General features: G+C 41.3%; 12 non-coding genes across 12 annotated transcripts; all 12 read right to left on the minus strand.

Annotated features, from left to right (window-relative positions):
* Window positions 1-1990: 1990 nt before the first annotated feature.
* Window positions 1991-2072, minus strand: TRNAS-AGA (transfer RNA serine (anticodon AGA)). Its single transcript has one exon. It is a non-coding gene; the product is annotated as a tRNA-Ser (tRNA).
* A 1499-nt stretch (window positions 2073-3571) lies between these two features.
* Window positions 3572-3643, minus strand: TRNAH-GUG (transfer RNA histidin (anticodon GUG)). Its single transcript has one exon. It is a non-coding gene; the product is annotated as a tRNA-His (tRNA).
* Window positions 3644-4932: 1289 nt separating this feature from the next.
* TRNAS-AGA (transfer RNA serine (anticodon AGA)) lies at window positions 4933-5014 on the minus strand. Its single transcript has one exon. It is a non-coding gene; the product is annotated as a tRNA-Ser (tRNA).
* Window positions 5015-6512: 1498 nt separating this feature from the next.
* TRNAH-GUG (transfer RNA histidin (anticodon GUG)) lies at window positions 6513-6584 on the minus strand. The gene has a single exon. It is a non-coding gene; the product is annotated as a tRNA-His (tRNA).
* Window positions 6585-7873: 1289 nt separating this feature from the next.
* TRNAS-AGA (transfer RNA serine (anticodon AGA)) lies at window positions 7874-7955 on the minus strand. Its single transcript has one exon. It is a non-coding gene; the product is annotated as a tRNA-Ser (tRNA).
* Window positions 7956-9454: 1499 nt separating this feature from the next.
* Window positions 9455-9526, minus strand: TRNAH-GUG (transfer RNA histidin (anticodon GUG)). Its single transcript has one exon. It is a non-coding gene; the product is annotated as a tRNA-His (tRNA).
* Window positions 9527-10815: 1289 nt separating this feature from the next.
* Window positions 10816-10897, minus strand: TRNAS-AGA (transfer RNA serine (anticodon AGA)). The gene has a single exon. It is a non-coding gene; the product is annotated as a tRNA-Ser (tRNA).
* A 1499-nt stretch (window positions 10898-12396) lies between these two features.
* On the minus strand, window positions 12397-12468 carry TRNAH-GUG (transfer RNA histidin (anticodon GUG)). Its single transcript has one exon. It is a non-coding gene; the product is annotated as a tRNA-His (tRNA).
* Window positions 12469-13756: 1288 nt separating this feature from the next.
* On the minus strand, window positions 13757-13838 carry TRNAS-AGA (transfer RNA serine (anticodon AGA)). The gene has a single exon. It is a non-coding gene; the product is annotated as a tRNA-Ser (tRNA).
* A 2849-nt stretch (window positions 13839-16687) lies between these two features.
* On the minus strand, window positions 16688-16769 carry TRNAS-AGA (transfer RNA serine (anticodon AGA)). The gene has a single exon. It is a non-coding gene; the product is annotated as a tRNA-Ser (tRNA).
* Window positions 16770-19617: 2848 nt separating this feature from the next.
* On the minus strand, window positions 19618-19699 carry TRNAS-AGA (transfer RNA serine (anticodon AGA)). Its single transcript has one exon. It is a non-coding gene; the product is annotated as a tRNA-Ser (tRNA).
* Window positions 19700-21198: 1499 nt separating this feature from the next.
* On the minus strand, window positions 21199-21270 carry TRNAH-GUG (transfer RNA histidin (anticodon GUG)). Its single transcript has one exon. It is a non-coding gene; the product is annotated as a tRNA-His (tRNA).
* Window positions 21271-22500: the final 1230 nt, after the last annotated feature.

Consider the following 22500-nt stretch of genomic DNA (forward strand, 5'->3'; position numbering starts at 1 on the left):
GTAAAAGGTAAGACATGTACTGTGGTAGTTTGTATGTCCTAGTAGTATCAAACAGTCTATTACATTTTTCACTACTGTGAGGTCTGCCCCTCTCATAGGTTAGCATTGGGTATTCCCTTATACTTTTTGGGGGGTAATTCCTTATCAGAGAGGAGAAGCTTTATTTATTTATTGATAAATCCTATCTACTGGTGAGGTTGGATTTAATCTTACTATTGTATAAATGCCATTTTTAGAGAGTGAGCATTTCTCTGCACTTACTGCTCTATTTGCATTGAAACCTGTCTTCGATTGACGTCTGGATTGGGCTGCGAGACAGCTACATATGTGCATTCCCTGTAGACAGCCACAACACAGGTTACTCAACTGCAACTGCATTCATCTGCATTCTGATTGGCCTGGGGGAGAGCTCCGCTCCCCTTACCGCAAATATGTTCAAGAACGATAATTTATGTCAGTAAGTACAGTATACCTAGATCTTATAATCATGTGTGTTTAAATAATTTGTCGTTAGATTGTTTAAATATTGAAAAGGATCTGTTTTTAATAGACATTTTACAAAAACAACTGGTACATTTGGGAATTCTGTAAAGGAAAAACCCAACTGCCGTGACATTGCCAACCACAATGCCGTGAGTCGGATTCGAACCGAGGTTGCTGCGGCCACAACGCAGAGTACTAACCACAATACGATCACGGCGAGCTACTTGGGCTCAATAACGTACAGTGACATAAAGGAAATTATAATTCGGAACACTCAGGGCTACTCCTGTGATAGGCTGAATGTGTTCATTGCTTCCTCATTCCTTATACAAAGGCATTATCTCCTCAGTGGTTGATAAGCTGAAACCGTTTCCTGGCCGCCTGCTTGTGAACTGGCAGGAGTCAAAGATCACACATACACTGGTGGGCCTGTGATGGGACACCAATGCAGAGAAACACACCTGGCGCAGATATTCTATTCTGTTTATTAGACCTGCATCTCTCCTGTACCTCCTCAAGCCATCTGTATGTGAAGCAAGAAAGAGTTAAGGAACGGTCCATCTACACTTTTATTGGGAGGATGCTGCCGTGAGCTCCTCCCAGCTAATCACACAAACAGCAGTAAAGCAAGATAACTACACAGTTAGGGGGGACTGACTGGTTAGGTTTTTGAGGAATTATTGAAACTGACCTCAGTGACCCATAATCAGAGCTGTGGCTAATGACTGCATGCCTAATTATGATGAAGCAAGCACCATGGCTCGTAGGGGCCCCACAACACACTTTTCTTAGCTCATTGAATTAAAGTATAAACTTCTGCCATGTGTGAGTGGTAAAGGCTTGTTAATTTTGTTGCTTTTCAAATTCACGTCTGACAACAAGACGAAGGAACATTGGGGCATCAGACGCTTTGGAAAGTAGCCACCAACCGCAGAGAAAGAGAGAAAGAGGGAAAAGGCAGTATGAGGTGTGGAGAAAACAGCAGCAGGTACAAGGAGCTCAAATGAGATTAATGGCGCCTAAATAGAGCACGTAAAGGAACAGTTACAAATCTAAGAAAAGGGAAAGAAAAGACTAGGAAAAAACACAGAAAGAGCTTGTAGATGAAATTCTCTTCCAGGAACAGCAGGTTAAGAGAAATTACACAGGGAGCAGTTAAGCTTGTAACACGGGGGAGAATAGAAAAGAAAATGCAGTTTTATTAAGTGTGTTTGCCTAATCCAGCTAGCACTTTTATTTTATTTCTCTATTTGCTTCTTTTATTGGTAAAGTAAGTTTCAAGTGCATGCACAGGTATGACCGAGAGAGCCAGGGTATAATAATTTGAAGCGTTTGCACCAGCGCTAATGAAGGACGAGAGTTATAGCAAAGATATGAAAGGGGGAGCAATAATAAATATGTGATATGGCAATAGTGACACCAAAATAAGCCACCTATTTATAAAACTGACATGGAAGAAATACTAAAGGTTAACTTCTGAAATTGTAGCCGATGTTAAAAAGATTCTTGTTGTCGGCAGGATTCGAACCTGCGCGGGGAGACCCCAATGGATTTCTAGTCCATCGCCTTAACCACTCTGCCACAACAACTGACTGTGAGTTGTGTGCACATAATCTGTATGCAAGTTTTCAAGGTGTCCCACAGCAAATTCCTGATATTCTGCAATGCACTTTTTAAAAATAATGTTTTTTTCAGCAGGCACATTCTCTCCTAAAAACAAAAATTGCATGCGCATATCTCTAGTTGGGAATACCATAGGCTTGCATGCATACTCTCATGGGTCACTCAAGTTTTTTGGACCCTATTGCACTCTGTTTTCGTGCTGCTTTTAGTCTATGGCCCATATTACAGAAGTCTACCATCTTTGAGTATTTGAGGCTCCTTTGTAAGTGCTTTATATTTTTTCCTTGAAGAGCTATATAATAAAGGGGTCCGGGAAAGATTGCATTTATGGAAGATAAAAGAAGGCCCACTTGTCTCACCAAATGCTGTAGAGAAACCTGATGTTTTACTCATGTTATCCTTAGTTCGTTTTTGTTAGACCTTGCAATCTTAAGGTGGTCCCAACCCCACCTTATTGCTTTTCACCTCCGCATTTTGCTGTATCTTTTTGTTGGCCTTAGGACTCTGATAACTTTATCGCTACTAATCAGTGCTGAAGTGCACCTGCTTCTTCCCTAATCATGTGTATAATTGGAGTATACCTGACTGACAGATTTAATTTACTTGAAAGCCCCTTGTAAAGTGGTATACCATATACCCAGGGACTGATTGTGCCGCCCAAAGAAATAGCATTTCAAACCTGTCTCAAGCCTGGTACTGCAGTGCCTGTGCTGCAGTGTACTGCCACTTCGACTTGGCATTTAAAACTACTTGCCAAGCCTTAAACTCCAATTTTATTACATATCAGTAACCCCTAAGGTAGGCCCTAGGTAGTCCTAGGGGCATCATGCTATGTAAGTAAAAGGTAAGACATGTACTGTGGTAGTTTGTATGTCCTAGTAGTATCAAACAGTCTATTACATTTTTCACTACTGTGAGGTCTGCCCCTCTCATAGGTTAGCATTGGGTATTCCCTTATACTTTTTGGGGGGTAATTCCATATCAGAGAGGAGAAGCTTTATTTATTTATTGATAAATCCTATCTACTGGTGAGGTTGGATTTAATCTTACTATTGTATAAATGCCGTTTTTAGAGAGTGAGCATTTCTCTGCACTTACTGCTCTATTTGCATGAAAACCTGTCTTCAATTGACGTCTGGATTGGGCTGCGAGACAGCTACATATGTGCATTCCCTGTAGACAGCCACAACACAGGTCACTCAACTGCAACTGCATTCATCTGCATTCTGATTGGCCTGGGGGAGAGCTCCGCTCCCCTTACCGCAAATATGTTCAAGAACGATAATTTATGTCAGTAAGTACAGTATACCTACATCTTATAATCATGTGTGTTTAAATAATTTGTCGTTAGATCGTTTAAATATTGAAATGGATCTGTTTTTAATAGACATTTTACAAAAACAACTGGTACATTTGGGAATTCTGTAAAGGAAAAACCCAACTGCCGTGACATTGCCAACCACAATGCCGTGACTCGGATTCGAACCGAGGTTGCTGCGGCCACAACACAGAGTACTAACCACTATACGATCACGGCGAGCTACTTTTGCATAATAACGTACAGTGACATCAAGAAATTATAATTCGGAACACTCAGGGCTACTCCTGTGATAGGCTGAATGTGTTCATTGCTTCCTCATTCCTTATACAAAGGCTTTATCTCCTCAGTGGTTGATAGGCTGAAACCGTTTCCTGGCCGCCTGCTTGTGAACTGGCAGGAGTCAAAGATCACACATACACTGGTGGGCCTGTGATGGGACACCAATGCAGAGAAACACACCTGGCGCAGATATTCTATTCTGTTTATTAGACCTGCATCTCCCCTGTACCTCCTCAAGCCATCTGTATGTGAAGCAAGAAAGAGTTAAGGAACGGTCCATCTACACTTTTATTGGGAGGATGCTGCCGTGAGCTCCTCCCAGCTAATCACACAAACAGCAGTAAAGCAAGATAACTACACAGTTAGGGGGGACTGCATGGTTAGGTTTTTGAGGAATTATTGAAACTGACCTCAGTGACCCATAATCAGAGCTGTGGCTAATGACTGCATGCCTAATTATGATGAAGCAAGCACCATGGCTCGTAGGGGCCCCACAACACACTTTTCTTAGCTCATTGAATTAAAGTATAAACTTCTGCCATGTGTGCGTGGTAAAGGCTTGTTAATTTTGTTGCTTTTCAAATTCACGTCTGACAACAAGACAAAGGAACATTGGGGCATCAGACGCTTTGGAAAGTAGCCACCAACCGCAGAGAAAGAGAGAAAGAGGGAAAAGACAGTATGAGGTGTGGAGAAAACAGCAGCAGGTACAAGGAGCTCAAATGAGATTAATGGCGCCTAAATAGAGCACGTAAAGGAACAGTTACAAATCTAAGAAAAGGGAAAGAAAAGACTAGGAAAAAACACAGAAAGAGCTTGTAGATGAAATTCTCTTCCAGGAACAGCAGGTTAAGAGAAATTACACAGGGAGCAGTTAAGCTTGTAACACAGGGGAGAATAGAAAAGAAAATGCAGTTTTATGAAGTGTGTTTGCCTAATCCAGCTAGCACTTTTATTTTATTTCTCTATTTGCTTCTTTTATAGGTAAAGTAAGTTTCAAGTGCATGCACAGGTATGACCGAGAGAGCCAGGGTATAATAATTTGAAGCGTTTGCACCAGCGCTAATGAAGGACGAGAGTTATAGCAAAGATATGAAAGGGGGAGCGATAATAAATATGTGATATGGCAATAGTGACACCAAAATAAACCACCTATTTATAAAACTGACATGGAAGAAATACTAAAGGTTAACTTCTGAAATTGTAGCCGATGTTAAAAAGATTCTCGTTGTTGGCAGGATTCGAACCTGCGCGGGAAGACCCCAATGGATTTCTAGTCCATCGCCTTAACCACTCGGCCACAACAACTGACTGTAAGGTGTGTGCACATAATCTGTATGCAAGTTTTCAAGGTGTCCCACAGCAAATTCCTGATATTCTGCAATGCACTTTTTAAAAATAATGTTTTTTTCAGCAGGCACATTCTCTCCTAAAAACAAAAATTGCATGCGTTTATCTCTAGTTGGGAATACCATAGGCTTGCATGCATACTCTCATGGGTCACTCAAGTTTTTTGGACCCTATTGCACTCTGTTTTCGTGCTGCTTTTAGTATATGGCCCATATTACAGAAGTCTACCATTTTTGAGTATTTGAGGCTCCTTTGTAAGTGCTTTATATTTTTTCCTTGAAGAGCTATATAATAAAGGGGTCCGGGAAAGATTGCATTTATGGAAGATAAAAGAAGGCCCACTTGTCTCACCAAATGCTGTAGAGAAACCTGATGTTTTACTCATGTTATCCTTAATTCGTTTTTGTTAGACCTTGCATTCTTAAGGTGGTCCCAACCCCACCTTATTGCTTTTCACCTCCGCATTTTGCTGTATCGTTTTGTTGGCCTTAGGACTCTGATCACTTTATCGCTGCTAATCAGTGCTGAAGTGCACGTGCTTCTTCCCTAATCATGTGTATAATTGGAGTATACCTGACTGACAGATTTAATTTACTTGAAAGCCCCTTGTAAAGTGGTATACCATATACCCAGGGACTGATTGTGCCACCCAAAGAAATAGCATTTCAAACCTGTCTCAAGCCTGCTACTGCAGTGCCTGTGCTGCAGTGTACTGCCACTTTGACTTGGCATTTAAAACTAGTTGCCAAGCCTTAAACTCCAATTTTATTACATATCAGTAACCCCTAAGGTAGGCCCTAGGTAGTCCGAGGGGCATCATGCTATGTAAGTAAAAGGTAAGACATGTACTGTGGTAGTTTGTATGTCCTAGTAGTATCAAACAGTCTATTACATTTTTCACTACTGTGAGGTCTGCCCCTCTCATAGGTTAGCATTGGGTATTCCCTTGTACTTTTTGGGGGTAATTCCTTATCAGAGAGGAGAAGCTTTATTTATTTATTGATAAATCCTATCTACTGGTCAGGTTGGATTTAATCTTACTATTGTATAAATGCCATTTTTAGAGAGTGAGCATTTCTCTGCACTTACTGCTCTATTTGCATGAAAACCTGTCTTCAATTGACGTCTGGATTGGGCTGCGAGACAGCTACATATGTGCATTCCCTGTCGACAGCCACAACACAGGTCACTCAACTGCAACTGCATTCATCTGCATTCTGATTGGCCTGGGGGAGAGCTCCGCTCCCCTTACCGCAAATATGTTCAAGAACGATAATTTATGTCAGTAAGTACAGTATACCTACATCTTATAATCATGTGTGTTTAAATAATTTGTCGTTAGATCGTTTAAATATTGAAAAGGATCTGTTTTTAATAGACATTTTACAAAAACAACTGGTACATTTGGGAATTCTGTAAAGGAAAAAACCAACTGCCGTGACATTTCCAACCACAATGCCGTGACTCGGATTCGAACCGAGGTTGCTGCGGCCACAACACAGAGTACTAACCACTATACGATCACGGCGAGCTACTTGGGCTCAATAACGTACAGTGACATGAAGAAATTATAATTCGGAACACTCAGGGCTACTCCTGTGATAGGCTGAATGTGTTCATTGCTTCCTCATTTCTTATACAAAGGCTTTATCTCCTCAGTGGTTGATAGGCTGAAACTGTTTCTTGGCCGCCTGCTTGTGAACTGGCAGGCGTCAAAGATCACACATACACTGGTGGGCCTGTGATGGGACACCAATGCAGAGAAACACACCTGGTGCAGATATTCTGTTCTGTTTATTAGACCTGCATCTCCCCTGTACCTCCTCAAGCCATCTGTATGTGAAGCAAGAAAGAGTTAAGGAACGGTCCATCTACACTTTTATTGGGAGGATGCTGCCGTGAGCTCCTCCCAGCTAATCACACAAACAGCAGTAAAGCAAGATAACTACACAGTTAGGGGGGACTGCATGGTTAGGTTTTTGAGGAATTATTGAAACTGACCTCAGTGACCCATAATCAGAGCTGTGGCTAATGACTGCATGCCTAATTATGATGAAGCAAGCACCATGGCTCGTAGGGGCCCCACAACACACTTTTCTTAGCTCATTGAATTAAAGTATAAACTTCTGCCATGTGTGAGTGGTAAAGGCTTGTTAATTTTGTTGCTTTTCAAATTCACGTCTGACAACAAGACGAAGGAACATTGGGGCATCAGACGCTTTGGAAAGTAGCCACCAACCGCAGAGAAAGAGAGAAAGAGGGAAAAGGCAGTATGAGGTGTGGAGAAAACAGCAGCAGGTACAAGGAGCTCAAATGAGATTAATGGCGCCTAAATAGAGCACGTAAAGGAACAGTTACAAATCTAAGAAAAGGGAAAGAAAAGACTAGGAAAAAACACAGAAAGAGCTTCGTAGATGAAATTCTCTTCCAGGACAGCAGGTTAAGAGAAATTACACAGGGAGCAGTTAAGCTTGTAACACGGGGGAGAATAGAAAAGAAAATGCAGTTTTATGAAGTGTGTTTGCCTAATCCAGCTAGCACTTTTATTTTATTTCTCTATTTGCTTCTTTTATTGGTAAAGTAAGTTTCAAGTGCATGCACAGGTATGACCGAGAGAGCCAGGGTATAATAATTTGAAGCGTTTGCACCAGCGCTAATGAAGGACGAGAGTTATAGCAAAGATATGAAAGGGGGAGCAATAATAAATATGTGATATGGCAATAGTGACACCAAAATAAGCCACCTATTTATAAAACTGACATGGAAGAAATACTAAAGGTTAACTTCTGAAATTGTAGCCGATGTTAAAAAGATTCTTGTTGTCGGCAGGATTCGAACCTGCGCGGGGAGACCCCAATGGATTTCTAGTCCATCGCCTTAACCACTCTGCCACAACAACTGACTGTGAGTTGTGTGCACATAATCTGTATGCAAGTTTTCAAGGTGTCCCACAGCAAATTCCTGATATTCTGCAATGCACTTTTTAAAAATAATGTTTTTTTCAGCAGGCACATTCTCTCCTAAAAACAAAAATTGCATGCGCATATCTCTAGTTGGGAATACCATAGGCTTGCATGCATACTCTCATGGGTCACTCAAGTTTTTTGGACCCTATTGCACTCTGTTTTCGTGCTGCTTTTGGTATATGGCCCATATTACAGAAGTCTACCATCTTTGAGTATTTGAGGCTCCTTTGTAAGTGCTTTATATTTTTTCCTTGAAGAGCTATATAATAAAGGGGTCCGGGAAAGATTGCATTTATGGAAGATAAAAGAAGGCCCACTTGTCTCACCAAATGCTGTAGAGAAACCTGATGTTTTACTCATGTTATCCTTAGTTCGTTTTTGTTAGACCTTGCAATCTTAAGGTGGTCCCAACCCCACCTTATTGCTTTTCACCTCCGCATTTTGCTGTATCTTTTTGTTGGCCTTAGGACTCTGATAACTTTATCGCTACTAATCAGTGCTGAAGTGCACCTGCTTCTTCCCTAATCATGTGTATAATTGGAGTATACCTGACTGACAGATTTAATTTACTTGAAAGCCCCTTGTAAAGTGGTATACCATATACCCAGGGACTGATTGTGCCGCCCAAAGAAATAGCATTTCAAACCTGTCTCAAGCCTGCTACTGCAGTGCCTGTGCTGCAGTGTACTGCCATTTCGACTTGGCATTTAAAACTACTTGCCAAGCCTTAAACTCCAATTTTATTACATATCAGTAACCCCTAAGGTAGGCCCTAGGTAGTCCTAGGGGCATCATGCTATGTAAGTAAAAGGTAAGACATGTACTGTGGTAGTTTGTATGTCCTAGTAGTATCAAACAGTCTATTACATTTTTCACTACTGTGAGGTCTGCCCCTGTCATAGGTTAGCATTGGGTATTCCCTTATACTTTTTGGGGGGTAATTCCATATCAGAGAGGAGAAGCTTTATTTATTTATTGATAAATCCTATCTACTGGTGAGGTTGGATTTAATCTTACTATTGTATAAATGCCATTTTTAGAGAGTGAGCATTTCTCTGCACTTACTGCTCTATTTGCATGAAAACCTGTCTTCAATTGACGTCTGGATTGGGCTGCGAGACAGCTACATATGTGCATTCCCTGTAGACAGCCACAACACAGGTCACTCAACTGCAACTGCATTCATCTGCATTCTGATTGGCCTGGGGGAGAGCTCCGCTCCCCTTACCGCAAATATGTTCAAGAACGATAATTTATGTCAGTAAGTACAGTATACCTACATCTTATAATCATGTGTGTTTAAATAATTTGTTGTTAGATCGTTTAAATATTGAAATGGATCTGTTTTTAATAGACATTTTACAAAAACAACTGGTACATTTGGGAATTCTGTAAAGGAAAAACCCAACTGCCGTGACATTGCCAACCACAATGCCGTGACTCGGATTCGAACCGAGGTTGCTGCGGCCACAACACAGAGTACTAACCACTATACGATCACGGCGAGCTACTTTTGCATAATAACGTACAGTGACATCAAGAAATTATAATTCGGAACACTCAGGGCTACTCCTGTGATAGGCTGAATGTGTTCATTGCTTCCTCATTCCTTATACAAAGGCTTTATCTCCTCAGTGGTTGATAGGCTGAAACCGTTTCCTGGCCGCCTGCTTGTGAACTGGCAGGAGTCAAAGATCACACATACACTGGTGGGCCTGTGATGGGACACCAATGCAGAGAAACACACCTGGCGCAGATATTCTATTCTGTTTATTAGACCTGCATCTCCCCTGTACCTCCTCAAGCCATCTGTATGTGAAGCAAGAAAGAGTTAAGGAACGGTCCATCTACACTTTTATTGGGAGGATGCTGCCGTGAGCTCCTCCCAGCTAATCACACAAACAGCAGTAAAGCAAGATAACTACACAGTTAGGGGGGACTGCATGGTTAGGTTTTTGAGGAATTATTGAAACTGACCTCAGTGACCCATAATCAGAGCTGTGGCTAATGACTGCATGCCTAATTATGATGAAGCAAGCACCATGGCTCGTAGGGGCCCCACAACACACTTTTCTTAGCTCATTGAATTAAAGTATAAACTTCTGCCATGTGTGAGTGGTAAAGGCTTGTTAATTTTGTTGCTTTTCAAATTCACGTCTGACAACAAGACAAAGGAACATTGGGGCATCAGACGCTTTGGAAAGTAGCCACCAACCGCAGAGAAAGAGAGAAAGAGGGAAAAGACAGTATGAGGTGTGGAGAAAACAGCAGCAGGTACAAGGAGCTCAAATGAGATTAATGGCGCCTAAATAGAGCACGTAAAGGAACAGTTACAAATCTAAGAAAAGGGAAAGAAAAGACTAGGAAAAAACACAGAAAGAGCTTGTAGATGAAATTCTCTTCCAGGAACAGCAGGTTAAGAGAAATTACACAGGGAGCAGTTAAGCTTGTAACACGGGGGAGAATAGAAAAGAAAATGCAGTTTTATGAAGTGTGTTTGCCTAATCCAGCTAGCACTTTTATTTTATTTCTCTATTTGCTTCTTTTATTGGTAAAGTAAGTTTCAAGTGCATGCACAGGTATGACCGAGAGAGCCAGGGTATAATAATTTGAAGCGTTTGCACCAGCGCTAATGAAGGACGAGAGTTATAGCAAAGATATGAAAGGGGGAGCGATAATAAATATGTGATATGGCAATAGTGACACCAAAATAAACCACCTATTTATAAAACTGACATGGAAGAAATACTAAAGGTTAACTTCTGAAATTGTAGCCGATGTTAAAAAGATTCTCGTTGTTGGCAGGATTCGAACCTGCGCGGGAAGACCCCAATGGATTTCTAGTCCATCGCCTTAACCACTCGGCCACAACAACTGACTGTAAGGTGTGTGCACATAATCTGTATGCAAGTTTTCAAGGTGTCCCACAGCAAATTCCTGATATTCTGCAATGCACTTTTTAAAAATAATGTTTTTTTCAGCAGGCACATTCTCTCCTAAAAACAAAAATTGCATGCGTTTATCTCTAGTTGGGAATACCATAGGCTTGCATGCATACTCTCATGGGTCACTCAAGTTTTTTGGACCCTATTGCACTCTGTTTTCGTGCTGCTTTTAGTATATGGCCCATATTACAGAAGTCTACCATTTTTGAGTATTTGAGGCTCCTTTGTAAGTGCTTTATATTTTTTCCTTGAAGAGCTATATAATAAAGGGGTCCGGGAAAGATTGCATTTATGGAAGATCAAAGAAGGCCCACTTGTCTCACCAAATGCTGTAGAGAAACCTGATGTTTTACTCATGTTATCCTTAATTCGTTTTTGTTAGACCTTGCATTCTTAAGGTGGTCCCAACCCCACCTTATTGCTTTTCACCTCCGCATTTTGCTGTATCGTTTTGTTGGCCTTAGGACTCTGATCACTTTATCGCTGCTAATCAGTGCTGAAGTGCACGTGCTTCTTCCCTAATCATGTGTATAATTGGAGTATACCTGACTGACAGATTTAATTTACTTGAAAGCCCCTTGTAAAGTGGTATACCATATACCCAGGGACTGATTGTGCCGCCCAAAGAAATAGCATTTCAAACCTGTCTCAAGCCTGCTACTGCAGTGCCTGTGCTGCAGTGTACTGCCACTTCGACTTGGCATTTAAAACTAGTTGCCAAGCCTTAAACTCCAATTTTATTACATATCAGTAACCCCTAAGGTAGGCCCTAGGTAGTCCGAGGGGCATCATGCTATGTAAGTAAAAGGTAAGACATGTACTGTGGTAGTTTGTATGTCCTAGTAGTATCAAACAGTCTATTACATTTTTCACTACTGTGAGGTCTGCCCCTCTCATAGGTTAGCATTGGGTATTCCCTTATACTTTTTGGGGGGTAATTCCATATCAGAGAGGAGAAGCTTTATTTATTTATTGATAAATCCTATCTACTGGTGAGGATGGATTTAATCTTACTATTGTATAAATCCCATTTTTAGAGAGTGAGCATTTCTCTGCACTTACTGCTCTATTTGCATTAAAACCTGTCTTCAATTGACGTCTGGATTGGGCTGCGAGACAGCTACATATGTGCATTCCCTGTAGACAGCCACAACACAGGTCACTCAACTGCAACTGCATTCATCTGCATTCTGATTGGCCTGGGGGAGAGCTCCGCTCCCCTTACCGCAAATATGTTCGAGAACGATAATTTATGTCATTAAGTACAGTATACCTACATCTTATAATCATGTGTGTTTAAATAATTTGTCGTTAGATCGTTTAAATATTGAAAAGGATCTGTTTTTAATAGACATTTTACAAAAACAACTGGTACATTTGGGATTTCTGTAAAGGAAAAACCCAACTGCCGTGACATTGCCAACCACAATGCCGTGACTCGGATTCGAACCGAGGTTTCTGCGCCCACAACGCAGAGTACTAACCACTATACGATCACGGCGAGCTACTTGGGCTCAATAACGTACAGTGACATGAAGAAATTATAATTCGGAACACTCAGGGCTACTCCTGTGATAGGCTGAATGTGTTCATTGCTTCCTCATTCCTTATACAAAGGCTTTATCTCCTCAGTGGTTGATAGGCTGAAACCGTTTCCTGGCCGCCTGCTTGTGAACTGGCAGGAGTCAAAGATCACACATACACTGGTGGGCCTGTGATGGGACACCAATGCAGAGAAACACACCTGGCGCAGATATTCTATTCTGTTTATTTGACCTGCATCTCCCCTGTACCTCCTCAAGCCATCTGTATGTGAAGCAAGGAAGAGTTAAGGAACGGTCCATCTACACTTTTTTTGGGAGGATGCTGCCGTGAGCTTCTCCCAGCTAATCACACAAACAGCAGTAAAGCAAGATAACTACACAGTTAGGGGGGACTGCATGGTTAGGTTTTTGAGGAATTATTGAAACTGACCTCAGTGACCCATAATCAGAGCTGTGGCTAATGATTGCATGCCTAATTATGATGAAGCAAGCACCATGGCTCGTAGGGGCCCCACAACACACTTTTCTTAGCTCATTGAATTAAAGTATAAACTTCTGCCATGTGTGAGTGGTAAAGGCTTGTTAATTTTGTTGCTTTTCAAATTCACGTCTGACAACAAGACGAAGGAACATTGGGGCATCAGACGCTTTGGAAAGGAGCCACCAACCGCAGAGAAAGAGAGAAAGAGGGAAAAGACAGTATGAGGTGTGGAGAAAATAGAAGCAGGTACAAGGAGCTCAAATGAGATTAATGGCGCCTAAATAGAGCACGTAAAGGAACAGTTACAAATCTAAGAAAAGGGAAAGAAAAGACTAGGAAAAAACACAGAAAGAGCTTGTTGATGAAATTCTCTTCCAGGACAGCAGGTTAAGAGAAATTACACAGGGAGCAGTTAAGCTTGTAACACGGGGGAGAATAGAAAAGAAAATGCAGTTTTATGAAGTGTGTTTGCCTAATCCAGCTAGCACTTTTATTTTATTTCTCTATTTGCTTCTTTTATTGGTAAAGTAAGTTTCAAGTGCATGCACAGGTATGACCGAGAGAGCCAGGGTATAATAATTTGAAGCGTTTGCACCAGCGCTAATGAAGGACGAGAGTTATAGCAAAGATATGAAAGGGGGAGCGATAATAAATATGTGATATGGCAATAGTGACACCAAAATAAGCCACCTATTTATAAAACTGACATGGAAGAAATACTAAAGGTTAACTTCTGAAATTGTAGCCGATGTTAAAAAGATTCTCGTTGTCGGCAGGATTCGAACCTGCGCGGGGAGACCCCAATGGATTTCTAGTCCATCGCCTTAACCACTCTGCCACAACAACTGACTGTGAGTTGTGTGCACATAATCTTTATGCAAGTTTTCAAGGTGTCCCACAGCAAATTCCTGATATTCTAAAATGCACTTTTTAAAAATAATGTTTTTTTCAGCAGGCACATTCTCTCCTAAAAACAAAAATTGCATGCGCATATCTCTAGTTGGGAATACCATAGGCTTGCATGCATACTCTCATGGGTCACTCAAGTTTTTTGGACCCTATTGCACTCTGTTTTCGTGCTGCTTTTAGTATATGGCCCATATTACAGAAGTCTACCATCTTTGAGTATTTGAGGCTCCTTTGTAAGTGCTTTATATTTTTTCCTTGAAGAGCTATATAATAAAGGGGTCCGGGAAAGATTGCATTTATGGAAGATAAAAGAAGGCCCACTTGTCTCACCAAATGCTGTAGAGAAACCTGATGTTTTACTCATGTTATCCTTAGTTCGTTTTTGTTAGACCTTGCATTCTTAAGGTGGTCCCAACCCCACCTTTTTGCTTTTCACCTCCGCATTTTGCTGTATCTTTTTGTTGGCCTTAGGACTCTGATCAATTTATCGCTACTAATCAGTGCTGAAGTGCACGTGCTTCTTCCCTAATCATGTGTATAATTGGAGTATACCTGACTGACAGATTTAATTTACTTGAAAGCCCCTTGTAAAGTGGTATACCATATACCCAGGGACTGATTGTGCCACCCAAAGAAAAAGCATTTCAAACCTGTCTCAAGCCTGCTACTGCAGTGCCTGTGCTGCAGTGTACTGCCACTTCGACTTGGCATTTAAAACTACTTGCCAAGCCTTAAACTCCAATTTTATTACATATTAGTAACCCCTAAGGTAGGCCCTAGGTAGTCCTAGGGGCTTCATGCTATGTAAGTAAAAGGTAAGACATGTACTGTGGTAGTTTGTATGTCCTAGTAGTGTCAAACAGTCTATTACATTTTTCACTACTGTGAGGTCTGCCCCTCTCATAGGTTAGCATTGGGTATTCCCTTATACTTTTTGGGGGGTAATTCCATATCAGAGAGGAGAAGCTTTATTTATTTATTGATAAATCCTATCTACTGGTGAGGTTGGATTTAATCTTACTATTGTATAAATGCCATTTTTAGAGAGTGAGCATTTCTCTGCACTTACTGCTCTATTTGCATGAAAACCTGTCTTCAATTGACGTCTGGATTGAGCTGCGAGACAGCTACATATGTGCATTCCCTGTAGACAGCCACAACACAGGTCACTCAACTGCAACTGCATTCATCTGCATTCTGATAGGCCTGGGGGAGAGCTCCGCTCCCCTTACCACAAATATGTTCAAGAACGATAATTTATGTCAGTAAGTACAGTATACCTACATCTTATAATCATGTGTGTTTAAATAATTTGTCGTTAGATCGTTTAAATATTGAAAAGGATCGGTTTTTAATAGACATTTTACAAAAACAACTGGTACATTTGGGAATTCTGTAAAGGAAAAACCCAACTGCCGTGACATTGCCAACCACAATGCCATGACTCAGATTCGAACCGAGGTTGCTGCGGTCACAACGCAGAGTACTAACCACTATACGATCACGGCGAGCTACTTGGGCTCAATAACGTACAGTGACATGAAGAAATTATAATTCGGAACACTCAGGGCTACTCCTGTGATAGGCTGAATGTGTTCATTGCTTCCTCTTTCCTTATACAAAGGCTTTATCTCCTCAGTGGTTGATAGGCTGAAACCGTTTCCTGGCCGCCTGCTTGTGAACTGGCAGGAGTCAAAGATCACACATACACTGGTGGGCCTGTGATGGGACACCAATGCAGAGAAACACACCTGGCGCAGATATTCTATTCTGTTTATTAGACCTGCATCTCCCCTGTACCTCCTCAAGCCATCTGTATGTGAAGCAAGAAAGAGTTAAGGAACGGTCCATCTACACTTTTATTGGGAGGATGCTGCCGTGAGCTCCTCCCAGCTAATCACACAAACAGCAGTAAAGCAAGATAACTACACAGTTAGGGGGGACTGCATGGTTAGGTTTTTGAGGAATTATTGAAACTGACCTCAGTGACCCATAATCAGAGCTGTGGCTAATGACTGTATGCCTAATTATGATGAAGCAAGCACCATGGCTCGTAGGGGCCCCACAACACACTTTTCTTAGCTCATTGAATTAAAGTATAAACTTATGCCATGTGTGAGTGGTAAAGGCTTGTTAATTTTGTTGCTTTTCAAATTCACGTCTGACAACAAGACGAAGGAACATTGGGGCTTCAGACGCTTTGGAAAGTAGCCACCAACCGCAGAGAAAGAGAGAAAGAGGGAAAAGACAGTATGAGGTGTGGAGAAAACAGCAGCAGGTACAAGGAGCTCAAATGAGATTAATGGCGCCTAAATAGAGCACGTAAAGGAACAGGTACAAATCTAAGAAAAGACTAGGAAAAAACACAGAAAGAGCTTGTAGATGAAATTCTCTTCCAGGAACAGCAGGTTAAGAGAAATTACACAGGGAGCAGTAAAGCTTGTAACACGGGGGAGAATAGAAAAGAAAATGCAGTTTTATGAAGTGTGTTTGCCTAATCCAGATAGCACTTTTATTTAATTTCTCTATTTGCTTCTTTTATTGGTAAAGTAAGTTTCAAGTGCATGCACAGGTATGACCGAGAGAGCCAGGGTATAATAATTTGAAGCGTTTGCACCAGCGCTAATGAAGGACGAGAGTTATAGCAAAGATATGAAAGGGGGAGCGATAATAAATATGTGATATGGCAATAGTGACACCAAAATAAGCCACCTATTTATAAAACTGACATGGAAGAAATACTAAAGGGAAACTTCTGAAATTGTAGCTGATGTTAAAAAGATTCTCGTTGTCGGCAGGATTCGAACCTGCGCGGGGAGACCCCAATGGATTTCTAGTCCATCGCCTTAACCACTCGGCCACAACAACTGACTGTAAGGCATGTGCACATAATCTGTATGCAAGTTTTCAAGGTGTCCCACAGCAAATTCCTGATATTCTGCAATGCACTTTTTAAAAATGATGTTTTTTTCAGCAGGCACATTCTCTCCTAAAAACAAAAATTGCATGCGTATATCTCTAGTTTGGAATACCATAGGTTGCATGCATACTCTCATGGGTCACTCAAGTTTTTTGGACCCTATTGCACTCTGTTTTCGTGCTGCTTTTAGTATATGGCCCATATTACAGAAGTCTACCATCTTTGAGTATTTGAGGCTCCTTTGTAAGTGCTTTATATTTTTTCCTTGAAGAGCTATATAATAAAGGGGTCCGTGAAAGATTGCATTTATGGAAGATAAAAGAAGGCCCACTTTTCTCACCAAATGCTGTAGAGAAACCTGATATTTTACTCATGTTATCCTTAGTTCGTTTTTGTTAGACCGTGCATTCTTAAGGTGGTCCCAACCCCACCTTATTGCTTTTCACCTCCGCATTTTGCTGTATCTTTTTGTTGGCCTTAGGACTCTGATCACTTTATCGCTACTAATCAGTGCTGAAGTGCACGTGCTTCTTCCCTAATCATGTGTATAATTGGAGTATACCTGACTGACAGATTTAATTTACTTGAAAGCCCCTTGTAAAGTGGTATGCCATATACCCAGGGACTGATTGTGCCGCCCAAAGAAATAGCATTTCAAACCTGTCTCAAGCCTGCTACTGCAGTGCCTGTGCTGCAGTGTACTGCCACTTCGACTTGGCATTTAAAACTACTTGCCAAGCCTTAAACTCCAATTTTATTACATATCAGTAACCCCTAAGGTAGGCCCTAGGTAGTCCTAGGGGCATCATGCTATGTAAGTAAAAGGTAAGACATGTACTGTGGTAGTTTGTATGTCCTAGTAGTATCAAACAGTCTATTACATTTTTCACTACTGTGAGGTCTGCCCCTCTCATAGGTTAGCATTGGGTATTCCCTTATACTTTTTGGGGGGTAATTCCATATCAGAGAGGAGAAGCTTTATTTATTTATTGATAAATCCTATCTACTGGTGAGGTTGGATTTAATCTTACTATTGTATAAATGCCATTTTTAGAGAGTGAGCATTTCTCTGCACTTACTGCTCTATTTGCATGAAAACCTGTCTTCAATTGACGTCTGGATTGGGCTGCGAGACAGCTACATATGTGCATTCCCTGTAGACAGCCACAACACAGGTCACTCAACTGCAACTGCATTCATCTGCATTCTGATTGGCCTGGGGGAGAGCTCCGCTCCCCTTACCGCAAATATGTTCAAGAACGATAATTTATGTCAGTAAGTACAGTATACCTACCTCTTATAATCATGTGTGTTTAAATAATTTGTCGTTAGATCGTTTAAATATTGAAAAGGATCTGTTTTTAATAGACATTTTACAAAAACAACTGGTACATTTGGGATTTCTGTAAAGGAAAAACCCAAATGCCGTGACATTGCCAACCACAATGCCGTGACTCGGATTCGAACCAAGGTTGCTGCAGCCACAACGCAGAGTACTAACGACTATACGATCACGGCGAGCTACTTGGGCTCAATAACGTACAGTGACATGAAGAAATTATAATTCGGAACACTCAGGGCTACTCCTGTGATAGGCTGAATGTGTTCATTGCTTCCTCATTCCTTATACAAAGGCTTTATCTCCTCAGTGGTTGATAGGCTGAAACCGTTTCCTGGCCGCCTGCTTGTGAACTGGCAGGAGTCAAAGATCACACATACACTGGTGGGCCTGTGATGGGACACCAATGCAGAGAAACACACCTGGCGCAGATATTCTATTCTGTTTATTAGACCTGCATCTCCCCTGTACCTCCTCAAGCCATCTGTATGTGAAGCAAGAAAGAGTTAAAGAACGGTCCATCTACACTTTTATTGGGAGGATGCTGCCGTGAGCTCCTCCCAGCTAATCACACAAACAGCAGTAAAGCAAGATAACTACACAGTTAGGGGGGACTGCATGGTTAGGTTTTTGAGGAATTATTGAAACTGACCTCAGTGACCCATAATCAGATCTGTGGCTAATGACTGCATGCCTAATTATGATGAAGCAAGCACCATGGCTCGTAGGGGCCCCACAACACACTTTTCTTAGCTCATTGAATTAAAGTATAAACTTCTGCCATGTGTGAGTGGTAAAGGCTTGTTAATTTTGTTGCTTTTCAAATTCACGTCTGACAACAAGACGAAGGAACATTGGGGCATCAGACGCTTTGGAAAGTAGCCACCAACCGCAGAGAAAGAGAGAAAGAGGGAAAAGGCAGTATGAGGTGTGGAGAAAACAGCAGCAGGTACAAGGAGCTCAAATGAGATTAATGGCGCCTAAATAGAGCACGTACAGGAACAGTTACAAATCTAAGAAAAGACTAGGAAAAAACACAGAAAGAGCTTGTAGATGAAATTCTCTTCCAGGAACAGCAGATTAAGAGAAATTACACAGGGAGCAGTTAAGATTGTAACACGGGGGAGAATAGAAAAGAAAATGCAGTTTTATGAAGTGTGTTTGCCTAATCCAGCTAGCACTTTTATTTTATTTCTCTATTTGCTTCTTTTATTGGTAAAGGAAGTTTCAAGTGCATGCACAGGTATGACCGAGAGAGCCAGGGTATACTAATTTGAAGCGTTTGCACCAGCGCTAATGAAGGACGAGAGTTATAGCAAAGATATGAAAGGGGGAGCGATAATAAATATGTGATATGGCAATAGTGACACCAAAATAAGCCACCTATTTCTAAAACTGACATGGAAGAAATACTAAAGGTTAACTTCTGAAATTGTAGCCGATGTTAAAAAGATTCTCGTTGTCGGCAGGATTCGAACCTGCGCGGGGAGACCCCAATGGATTTCTAGTCCATCGCCTTAACCACTCGGCCACAACAACTGACTGTAAGGCATGTGCACATAATCTGTATGCAAGTTTTCAAGGTGTCCCAAAGCAAATTCCTGATATTCTGCAATGCACTTTTTAAAAATAATGTTTTTTTCAGCAGGCACATTCTCTCCTAAAAACAAAAATTGCATGCGTATATCTCTACTTTGGAATACCATAGGCTTGCATGCATACTCTCATGGGTCACTCAAGTTTTTTGGACCCTATTGCACTCTGTTTTCGTGCTGCTTTTAGTATATGTCCCATATTACAGAAGTCTACCATCTTTGAGTATTTGAGGCTCCTTTGTAAGTGCTTTATATTTTTTCCTTGAAGAGATATATAATAAAGGGGTCCGGGAAAGATTGCATTTATGGAAGATAAAAGAAGGCCCACTTGTCTCACCAAATGCTGTAGAGAAACCTGATGTTTTACTCATGTTATCCTTAGTTCGTTTTTGTTAGACCTTGCATTCTTAAGGTGGGCCCAACCCCACCTTATTGCTTTTCACCTCCGCATTTTGCTGTATCTTTTTGTTGGCCTTAGGACTCTGATCACTTTATCGCTACTAATCAGTGCTGAAGTGCACGTGCTTCTTCCCTAATCATGTGTATAATTGGAGTATACCTGACTGACAGATTTAATTTACTTGAAAGCCCCTTGTAAAGTGGTATACCATATACCCAGGGACTGATTGTGCCGCCCAAAGAAATAGCATTTAAAACCTGTCTCAAGCCTGCTACTGCAGTGCCTGTGCTGCAGTGTACTGCCACTTCGACTTGGCATTTAAAACTACTTGCCAAGCCTTAAACTCCAATTTTATTACATATCAGTAACCCCTAAGGTAGGCCCTAGGTAGTCTGAGGGGCATCATGCTATGTAAGTAAAAGGTAAAACATGTACTGTGGTAGTTTGTATGTCCTAGTAGTATCAAACAGTCTATTACATTTTTCACTACTGTGAGGTCTGCCCCTCTCATAGCTTAGCATTGGGTATTCCCTTATACTTTTTGGGGGGTAATTCCATATCAGAGAGGAGAAGCTTTATTTATTTATTGACAAATCCTATCTACTGGTGAGGTTGGATTTAATCTTACTATTGTATAAATGCCATTTTTAGAGAGTGAGCATTTCTCTGCACTTACTGCTCTATTTGCATGAAAACCTGTCTTCAATTGACGTCTGGATTGGGCTGCGAGACAGCTACATATGTGCATTCCCTGTAGACTGCCACAACACAGGTCACTCAACTGCAACTGCATTCATCTGCATTCTGATTGGCCTGGGGGAGAGCTCCGCTCCCCTTACCGCAAATATGTTCAAGAACGATAATTTATGTCAGTAAGTACAGTATACCTACATCTCATAATCATGTGTGTTTAAATAATTTGTCGTTAGATCGTTCAAATATTGAAAAGGATCTGTTTTTAATAGACATTTTACAAAAACAACTGGTACATTTGGGAATTCTGTAAAGGAAAAACCCAACTGAAGTTACATTGCCAACCACAATGCCGTGACTCGGATTTGAACCGAGGTTGCTGCGGCCACAACGCAGAGTACTAACCACTATACGATCACGGCGAGCTACTTGGGCTCAATAACGTACAGTGACATGAAGAAATTATAACTCGGAACACTCAGGGCTACTCCTGTGATAGGCTGAATGTGTTCATTGCTTCCTCATTCCTTATACAAAGGCTTTATCTCCTCAGTGGTTGATAGGCTGAAACCGTTTCCTGGCCGCCTGCTTGTGAACTGGCAGGAGTCTAAGATCACACATACACTGGTGGGCCTGTGATGGGACACCAATGCAGAGAAACACACCTGGCGCAGATATTCTATTCTGTTTATTAGACCTGCATCTCCCCTGTACCTCCTCAAGCCATCTGTATGTGAAGCAAGAAAGAGTTAAGGAACGGTCCATCTACACTTTTATTGGGAGGATGCTGCCGTGAGCTCCTCCCAGCTATTCACACAAACAGCAGTAAAGCAAGATAACTACACAGTTAGGGGGGACTGCATGGTTAGGTTTTTGAGGAATTATTGAAACAGACCTCAGTGACCCATAATCAGAGCTGTGGCTAATGACTGCATGCCTAATTATGATGAAGCAAGCACCATGGCTCGTAGGGGCCCCACAACACACTTTTCTTAGCTCATTGAATTAAAGTATAAACTTCTGCCATGTGTGAGTGGTAAAGGCTTGTTAATTTTGTTGCTTTTCAAATTCACGTCTGACAACAAGACGAAGGAACATTGGGGCATCAGACGCTTTGGAAAGTAGCCACCAACCTCAGAGAAAGAGAGAAAGAGGGAAAAGGCAGTATGAGGTGTGGAGAAAACAGCAGCAGGTACAAGGAGCTCAAAAGAGATTAATGGCGCCAAAATAGAGCACGTAAAGGAACAGTTACAAATCTTAGAAAAGGGAAAGTAAAAACTAGGAAAAAACACAGAAAGAGCTTGTAGATGAAATTCTCTTCCAGGAACAGCAGGTTAAGAGAAATTACACAGGGAGCAGTTAAGCTTGTAACACGGGGGAGAATAGAAAAGAAAATGCAGTTTTATGAAGTGTGTTTGCCTAATCCAGCTAGCACTTTTATTTTATTTCTCTATTTGCTTCTTTTATTGGTAAAGTAAGTTTCAAGTGCATGCACAGGTATGACCGAGAGAGCCAGGGTATAATAATTTGAAGCGTTTGCACGAGCGCTAATGAAGGACGAGAGTTATAGCAAAGATATGAAAGGGGGAGCGATAATAAATATGTGATATGGCAATAGTGACTCCAAAATAAGCCACCTATTTATAAAACTG

Source organism: Lissotriton vulgaris, chromosome 1_1 (genome assembly GCF_964263255.1).
Source record: "Lissotriton vulgaris chromosome 1_1, aLisVul1.2, whole genome shotgun sequence".
Taxonomy (NCBI): Eukaryota; Metazoa; Chordata; class Amphibia; order Caudata; family Salamandridae; genus Lissotriton; species Lissotriton vulgaris.